Raw genomic sequence first — 9754 nt, 5'->3', positions numbered from 1 at the left:
CCTAACACCAAACACATTGGACGTGTTTATTTTCCCAGCCCCCACCTAAGCCCTCCGGTAAACATCTCGCTTGGTGGTTGATATTTTAGGACCCCCTCAGAAGCTTTGTTTAAGGGCAGCAAGACGGGCTCTCTGTGTTCCAAATGAAGTCGAACCTGCTTCCCCAAAATGCAGCGAGGACCAGTGAATGAGGAGATTTTCTTTCCCATTTATCACGGCCTTCCTTCCTTCCTTCCTTCTCTCCTTCCTTCCCTCCTTTCCTCCTTCCCTCTCTCCCTTCCTCCCTTTTTACTTCTTTTCTACTTTTCTGAGCATCCTCCCCGCAAGTGGAACCATTCAGGAATTCCTTGGACTGACAGGTTAGCACGTCCCTCCTCACTGGAGCGAAATGAAGACAGGTGTGGTGGACAGAAGCCAGCACACGCTGGGCTTCTGTCAGGCGTCTGCTCTGTGATGCACACTCGCCATGTCATCTCACTTAACTCTCACGGCGACATCGGAGGTAAAAGCTGTTCTCCCCCACTATGGATGGAAAAACTGGAGAAATTTGACTTTGGGGGATAAACACACGATGCGATATACAGATGGCGTTTTATAGAATTGTGAGCTTGAAATCTACATAATTTTATTAACCAATGTCACCCCAATGCATTTAATAATAATAATAATAAAAACTGAAGAAGATAACCTAAGATTTCAACCAAGGGCTATCTTGCTCCACGGCCTGTTTTTTCCCTCCACTATGCTATTTCACCTCCAGATTCACACTTAAAAAAATAAAATAATAGAAAGGGGTATATGTATCATCACGAAATAACTATAATTTGATCAAGCACCAGTGCTGTTTGCAGCTCAGATATAAAATATTTGTTTTAGCGGAAATAGCCAAGAGTAACAGAAGAGATGGCTTTAAGTCACAACCTGTCTACTTAATATGGAAATTAAGTGTGGAGTAAGCTATACTTACTTGGGTGCAATTGGAAATCAATATTATCTTGCCTTTAGTAAACATTAAGAAAATAGGAAGATGGGCTATTAGTTACCTGTTGACTTCAGGAAATAGCCATAGAGCTCTCGGGTAATTATCGTGGCAATGCACTGAGCGTTAGCGGGTGCCGAGCGCTTGGCGAAGTGCTTAGTGCTCCCTCATTTCATGTTCTTGCAGAGCATCCTGCAAGAGACAGACAACGATTAGTCACCTCTACCGATTGCTACATTTTACAGTTAAAGACTTAACATTCTGGGGGCAGGTGATAGGCTCATGTTGACGGGACCAGTTTAACGGTACGATCTTTGTGATTTCTGCGAACATGGCTTTCAAATTGGGAGCATTAGCCGAGACTCAGACATGGAGCCAATCTTGTTACTGTTTTCTTTCTCTAATATGCATTTTGGGGGAAGTTACTTTTCCTGTGATCATCAGTTGCATCATCCACATGGTGCAAGGAATAACAATACCAGCCTGGCGATGTTAATATGAGAGTTTCTGAAGTAGTGAACTCGCAGTGAGCAAGTGTGCAATAATTCCTTTGCCCTCGGAAATGGTCCGTCTTGCCCTTGGGTTGCTGTAGCAAGGAAGTTAAAAGCTTAGATTAAAAATGGGGACAATCCTGAGCTCGAACCATTTAAACTTCTCCACGTCGTGATTTTCTTATCTGTGAGATGTGGTTAATGACAGTATTTCCCTCACGGGGGTATTGTGATGACTAAATGAGAAAGTGCATGTAAGTGCTTGCTAGTGCCTGCCGAGTAGAAAATGTTCAGCAGCCTTAGCTGCTATGAATATGAATGTAATAATAGTGATTTGTGCATAAACATCAACAGTTATATTCTGGTAGTTTACTACAGAATGATCACTCACTTTCTTGACTAGAAGGTGTAATAATACAATTTTCATGCAGAAACTATTTGTCTTAGAATACCATCGACTGGGTGGCTGATAAACGACAGAAATTTACTTTTCACAGTTCTGGAGGCTGAGAATTCCCAAATCAAGGCGCCGGCAGGTTAGAGGTCTGGGGAGGGCCTGCTTCCTTATTCACAGACAAGCTGTCTTTTTACTGTGTCCTCACGTGGTGGAAGGGACCAGGGATCTCCCTGAGGGTCCCCCTGTAGGGACATCGGTCTCATTCATAAAGGCTGGTCCCTGATGACTAATCACCTTCCAGAGGCCTTGCCTCTTAATACCATCATATTGGAGATTAGAGTTTCGACATGATTTTTACAGGGAGACACAGACACTCAATCTATAGCATTCATCCCCAGCCTCCCAAAATTAATGTCTTTCTCACATGCAAAATACATTCATTCTATCTTAACAGCCCTAAAAACTTAGCTCGTTCTAGCATCAGCTCTAAAGTCTAAAATCCAAAGTCTCTTCTGACGAACTACCAACCTAGACTTCAAACCCAACCCTTCACCATCCCGAACTGCAGACCAACTCGTCTGTAGGGAATCCACGTTTTCATGAACAAGTCAAGGTCAGGATGTCTACATTTCAATTTGCCATCTTTGTTAAGACTGTTATTCATCATAAAGTCTCAATACAAAGCAACGGCAACACCGGGCCCCCAGTCATCTTAGCCATCAACAGGAATCACCTGGGCTCCTCTTTTGGCTCAATCTCTGCACGTAATCAATGACTGAGGCCAGGCATCCCATCCCTTTCATATTTCTGTACTATCCTCATTCATGCCTTCGGTATCTCTCTTCTGCATTAACTGGGACGGCCTCCTGACCTGCCTGCTCACCTCCGTTTTTTCCCATAAGTCCATCATTCCTGCTGTAACCGCAGTGAACTTCGTAGAATGAAAATCAGAGTGTGGCGTTTTCCTGCTTTCTAGATATTTGAGTCCCCGCTCAAGCCGTTACAGGCGCTTCGCTCTGAACTGTTTTTATTTACCTCTTCTTCCTCTTCTCCGCCACCTCTTTCGCCTCCCCCTTGCCTTGCACCTTGGCTTTCAGACCTACCCTAGTGCTCTGAGTTCCCAAACAATAGATTTTCCATCTCTCTATGCCTTTGTCTATGCTGTTCTTATGGCCAAGAAAGCCCTTAATCATTAGCCACCTACTGAAGGGGCTCATCTGGGCAAGCGTCACTCCTTTATGAAGGCTTTCCCGCACGCGCCAGCCTCGTGCAGGATTACCTCATTCTTTGTATCCTGCACACATCCTATAGCTGTTTCTGTCATAGCACCTTGCTACACTCTGCCTGTTTGCATGCTCATTTTTTTCCATTAGACTGTGAAGACTGTCAGGGCAGAGGCTGTGCCTTGCTCAGCCATATATTCCTATTGCCCGTCATAATGTGAGACTCATAGTGGACACACATGAATTCATAGATGAGCGAGTAAACAAACGAATTCGTGTATGAGTGGACAGATTGACTACATGGAGATAGAAACCCTCATCCCCGTTCCTCTCAGGGTTTATGTGCTGATTAAAATGCCTCATGAGCCCTAAAGAAGTACAGGCTGCTACAGGATAAATGGGTTTATGCCCCATCTTAAAGGAAGGAAGAAGTCCTTCGTGTTGCTGTTGTTGTTTTAGAATTTTCACTTGGATATTCTTTGGGGAATCCTGATCAGGGTACACGTGGAACAGATAGTAACAGGTGACTCTTCATCTCTTTTTGGTGTCTGCCAGGCTGGGGCAAAAATGATTGGACAGAGAGACAGGAGCTCTGAGATCCTGTGGGACCTTGAACAATTCACTTCCATTTTCTCTGCCTCAATTAAAAGTTGAGTCTTAGAACTGATTAAAATATGATATATTTCCTTGTTCATCTTTCCACTTCACAGATGAAAAAAACAGAAGCTTTTTGGGGAGGTTAATTAAGCTTAAAGGGTAGAGGCAGGATTGGAACAGGCTATCTGGACTTGGGGTTCCATTTTCACCAACCAATCAAGACATAATCTTGTTTTACGTGCATTTCCATTTAAGGACATCTTATGCCATGTAAACACTTGATTGATTAACTTTGAACTCACAGCCAACAGCACTGTAACTGTGCCCGAATGAAGCTTATTTAGTGCATATTTTTTCTGTAAAGCACATCACGGCCTTCTCGCACTTAGGAACACTAGACAGCATTTTGGCACTATACTTGGGGGCCATTTAAAAAAGTGACATCACCAACAAAACACACACAATCACAATATGTGCAGCATTAAATAGTGAAAAGGACACTTGTTTGCAGGATGAGAGCAGAAACGCGGAGGCAGAGGGTCATCTTGTTGGACCTCAGTTGGAAACTAGCGTGTCAGGGGGCTCGAATTTTTTGCCACTTTGTGGATGTCCACAATTGATCATGCAAGTGCTACGAGTATTGATTTGGGGGTTACAGATGAATTTTAGTGAGTGGGCAAATTCGCAAATGCAGAATCCACGGATAACGAGGATCGGCTGTTGCATGTCTCACGTACCGTGTGAGGTACCGGAAATCCAACAGTAATGGAAAATGTCCCTTCTTCTCCTCAGCTTAATGTCTAGACGAGGGAAGCAGTATGTAATGAATGGTCACGAAAATATAAAGAAAAACTCTTATAAGCACCATATTGCATTGCATTCTTGCAGCGATAGGTTGATTAATCAATCATTCGTTCATTTAAGAGGACATTGTTGTGTGCTTACTATATACCAAGCACTGCGTTAGGCAATGCAAATGTCTTATCACAGACCATTTACTTGTCTGATCTTCTTCCCTGCTAAAGACGTTAGCCTGAGAATAAGGAGACCATCTTATGCATGTTCATATCCGTTCACACATAGAGAATTATCTGATGGGTATTAGATCGAGAGGGCACCAGGTTCTATTATTTTCTCAGTAAAAGAGGAAAGTTGAACGAGACAGTCTCCACAGGCCCATTCAGGTCCGAGCCTATTTGAGTCATTCAATAAATATTTGCTGAATTGATTTATGGGAAATTCTCTTCTGGTGGTTTCCAACAAGAAATATAGTGGCGAAGCTCTCTGATTCTTCAAGTAAAAAAGGCATGTTTGAGCAGCGATAGAGTCAAATATCTGGCTCTGAAGATCAAGCCTCTAACTTTTCCTGACACGGGGCTCCATCACTCCAAGTAAATAATGAAGATGCTATGTAAGCAGAGCAGGCTGTTCTCACGGTGAACATGAAAGCCCAGGAGCCATATTCCAGCACATTATGCGCAGTTTATGGAGCACATCAGCTCATAATGTGAGACAAATTGGTCCCGGAGACTCCAATGGATACAGTCCAAGAGGACCACCAACGAAACAGGAGAAGGCTTTAGTCTCTCTCCTTAGATCTCAAGTGCCTAATTCCTCCAAGTGTTTCTTTAGCAAAAGATTTACATCCTAATCACTTTATAGTTGGCGACTTTTGAATAAGACATGTAGGCATTCATTTTTTCATTCAGGCGCTTATTCATTCATTCATATATTTAACAAGCAAAGATTTGAGCCCCTGCACAATGCCTGTCATTGTTACAGGCAGAAGGGTTACAGGGGTGAGGAAAATTCTATATGGTCCCTGCATGAATCAAGCTTAAAATCAAATGGGAAAGATATATAGAGAGAAGGCATGAAGCCTGGCAGTGGGAGGTGGGGGACTAACCTTCTCCCAAGGAGTCTCCCTCATGATGTTCAGTTAGAGTAAAAGTTGGCATGACGAGTAAATGGTTTTGGGATAGAGAAGGCTGGTTGGGGAGAAAGACCTTGAGCACAGAATACATCTCTGAAGAGCACACTTGACCCTGTGGAGTATTAAAAGATAAGACCGAAGGCCAGAAAGGTGGTAGGAGTTTGTGATGATTCTGGAGAAGGAGGTGAGGTTCAGACCCTCGTTAGCCTTATAAGCAATGGCAGCAGAAAATATGCATTTTGAATTCATCATACAGTAAGAAGCCACTGGGAGATTTTAAACCAGAGAGGGGTATGATCCGATTTGCATCCTAAGATGAGCCTCGCTGCTTACTGGATGAGATAGATTGTGGTCAGCTCAGAGTGTAAGTAGGAAAAGCTGGTGGAGGCCATCATCATAATCTGGGCGGGGGTGAGGGGGTGACCCTGGCTGGTGGTCAGACAGGGATAGAGAAGCAGGAAAGATGTGTGTGGATTTATAACAAGAGGTAAAATTGGCAGGACTGATCATTGATTAGCTATACGTGCAAGAAAGAGAAAAGAAGGTGTGGATGCCTCCCTACCCAGCATCGATGTTGAGCGTCTGAATGGGACGGGGCAGGTTTTCAGGTGGGATGGTTATCGGCTAAGCCATGCAACCCTGTGTGAGAGTTCCTTAAAAAGGAGATCGGTCATTCAGTTTTGAAATGATGACTCCGGGGAGATTGAGACATCGAAGACAATTGCCGTGAAGATTGTCGGTGAAAGGGTCCTGGAGGTCTGGGATGGAGGTGGGTCAGGGTACTGATGAAGCTGCTGGGGATCCCTGGCCTTCCAGGAAAGGGGGTGAAGGGCAAAGGAACAGAACAGTAGAGAGGTTTCCAGTTTTTAAGGGTGAGGTAGGAAGGAAGAAACGTTAAGAAGCCGAGGAGGGCTATGCCCCTCAGGAAAATGAGAAGACAGCAGAGTTATATCCTTGCTTGCACAGAGGCCTGCACGGAGAAATTACTACACGTCTGTGTTTATTGTGACAGTGTCGTGTAAGAGTTCACCCACCCTATTATCCAGAATTTCCAAATTATAAATTCACAGCCTTGGTAACTAGAAATACTGTAGTTCTAAGCAACTGCTTTATTCCTATATTATAGAGAATATGTGCATCATAGCACATAGGTACTGCCCTTTTTCTTTGGATGTGAGGAAGGTCTGAGACACAATTCTTGTCAATACTTTATTTTTATGAAGAACTTTAAAATCTTTGGGCGTGTATTTCTGTTCGTTACCCTCTATTGCTTCATTTTCGCATCCAACTCTTTTTTTTTTTCACACTCATTTAAACTACTTATCCTCCAACAAAATACTTTACATTTTTATAACCCACCTAATGCCTATTTTGAAATGCCTATTGTGGAATATGTTCATTACACTAAAATATTCTCATCGAATAATGAGAAATATTCATTGGATTTATTATTATATTCATTGACAGGAATAAGGAATAACAAACCCATGAAACTTGATTTTATTTGAAAAATTTCTTTTGAAAATATTCAGCTTGTCCCACAGAACCCTTTATCTTTCTGTCACCACTGGAAAGTGAAATCAAATGACTAAGAAACAACTCATTCTGGGTAGAAATTTGTAATACAATTTTACCATGGGTGCATATTTCTATCAGTGTTATTGGTTGCTAAAATGTCGTTTGGGCTAACGATAATACTCTAATACAATAATTATGTGCAAACTCATGAAATATAGTGATTGAAAATTCAAAAGAAGAAAAATATAGGTAGCAGGGGCTGCACTGAGGGCCCTTGACATAGAGATCTACAGCTAAAGCCCAGCGTATTTGAACAGGGACCCCGTTCCTTCTTTTCGTCTCACTGTAGAGTGACAGGAGGGATGGAAACGGGAGCGTGGGCAGAGAGGACAATCTGTTCTTCCTGCGACACTCTTTATCCTTGCTATGATTTCTGTATCCGCTGGGCAGCGCTGCCCCAGGTTCCATGATGGCAGTGGTTAATTGTTCTGAGAGACACAGTGGATGCCTAGCAGATCTGAAAGGTTTCTTGAATCATGCCCTCATCCTATGTGAAATCAGAAGCTAGGCTGTGAGAGACTTGCCAATGCAAAGAGGTAAGCCAAGGGTCCAGCAGCTCTGGACCAGAGCAGGCAGCAGCAAGCCTCACAAGGACAGGACATCTCAACCAACTTCTACTCAGACGTCAACACTCAGGTACAGTGCCCTTCCCCTGTGAAGACTTTCTCAACTTTTCCCAAACCCATAGTACTTATTCATCCTAGAAACTAATACAAGGTGGTGGTAAAGGATTCACTAATGGGTCATTTGTCCTTGGGCTTCAATTTAGACCTTTGTCATCATCTCCAAATGAATTTCTTTATATTGCCACAAAAATACACTGACAAGATTAAAGGAAGACATTTATCACACATTTAGATTTTCATTGAATTTAAGTCCAAACTGCTTATCATTAGCTTTCCATTTTATATTCTTAACAAATCCTGAATTTATTTTGTGAATAGTACACTTATGCCACATTATGATTTTTATAATTTCGATTTAGTGTATTTTTAATTTCTAGTGTACTGAGAACACCAAGCACACAGAGATATGACCTTGGTCCCCTCTACATTTCTGAGAGGTCTTAATTTCTTCTTCTATGATGGGATTTATTATGTCGTTACATTTTGGGGATGATTTGAACTCCGATGTTGCCCCGGCGGCTTGGGGGGCAGGTAACGACGCAGAAGAGCAATATAGCATTTTTTCTCTGTTCTTCCCCTCTGACATAGCAAAGAATCACAGGTCAGCGACGTTTCTAAAAAAATTTATTAAAGGCATATTTTAGAAGGAGACGGGCCACGTGAAGGAAGGCCGTAGCCCTGTGGCATTTGGGAGGTGAAAAGATGAAATGAGACACAGAGTACGCCCCAAGGGAGGGGCAGGTTTTCGGCCAAGGGAGCTGTAACAGCGCACAAGTGAGAAGGTCGGTATTATATTCAGGCACTGATGGGTGGTTACAAAGGCGTTCCAAGGTGATTGGCAAGTGAGGTCATTTTGATTGACACTTGGCTGCTGTATAACTCTGCCCAGAGGCACATGTGCTTGCGCAGAATTCAGTCTGTTATAATTAGATTCATGAACTTCTACGCCTAGGCACGATAGTATAATGATGGTATAAGGAGGCTGAGGTTGTGGGCAGGTTACGGAAATACCTTCTGTGCAAGCGTCTGTGGCCGGACTAAAGCAGCTACAGGTTTATGGCCCTTTAGTCTTTTGCCTGGGGATGCGGGAGGGATTCTCTCTACCGATGGGGTGGTCTCTGGGTGGTCTCTAGGCTGGGCCTCCATTCCTTGGCTCTCCTGTCGCTCATGTCTGTCTAGCTACCTAACAATACTATAATAATACCTTTTTTTGTCCATTCTCTCAATACTCTATGATCTTCTATATGGCAGCCTATGTATTATATTTATCTTGACAGAAAAATGCTTTTTAAAGTAAAGTGAAATAATAAATAATAGTAAAGGTTATTTTTGATAACCTTGGAAAATTATCAAAAATCTATACTCCTGAGCCTTAGACCCAGAAACTTGGAGTCGATAGGATTGAACTGGGATGCAAGGACTGTACTTCTTGTAGGGTCTGCAAGTTATCCCAATGCAGCGATCTCTAGACTACACTGTCGTAATTTAGACCTAGTCGTTAGATACACTTGACATCTTATGTCAGTGGTGATCAACGGGTTGTGGCTATCTAGGGAAGCTTCAAGAAGAACTGTAGGACTTCACTAGGTACCAATGGAGAGAATTCTAAGTCAGGAATTGGCTGAGGTCAGAATGACTACTTGCTTATCAGCACTGGTTTAGACAAAGAGTCGAGAAAGGAACTAACCTTTATATAATGTCTTCTATGAGTCAGAATCTATGCCAGACACTCTACCTACAAAACTGAGAAGCTCCTCAATAACAAACTGATTCCAAATTATTTCTGGACTAAGAATTCTGGTAATGCAAAGTCAGGATGAACAGATACAACACTAGGTATTTTATGGCTTTCTTCATATTATTATTCTGGTTGGCTGATGAACTACCTGCCTGGGGCTAGAAGTCTGAATTGACAGTGGTTTTGCCAGGA

The sequence above is a fragment of the Pteropus vampyrus genome, unplaced genomic scaffold (assembly GCF_000151845.1).
Source record: "Pteropus vampyrus isolate Shadow unplaced genomic scaffold, Pvam_2.0 Scaffold163, whole genome shotgun sequence".
In the NCBI taxonomy this organism is placed as follows: Eukaryota; Metazoa; Chordata; class Mammalia; order Chiroptera; family Pteropodidae; genus Pteropus; species Pteropus vampyrus.
The sequence above is the reverse complement of the archived record's forward strand: the minus strand, read 5'-3'. Positions refer to the sequence as shown.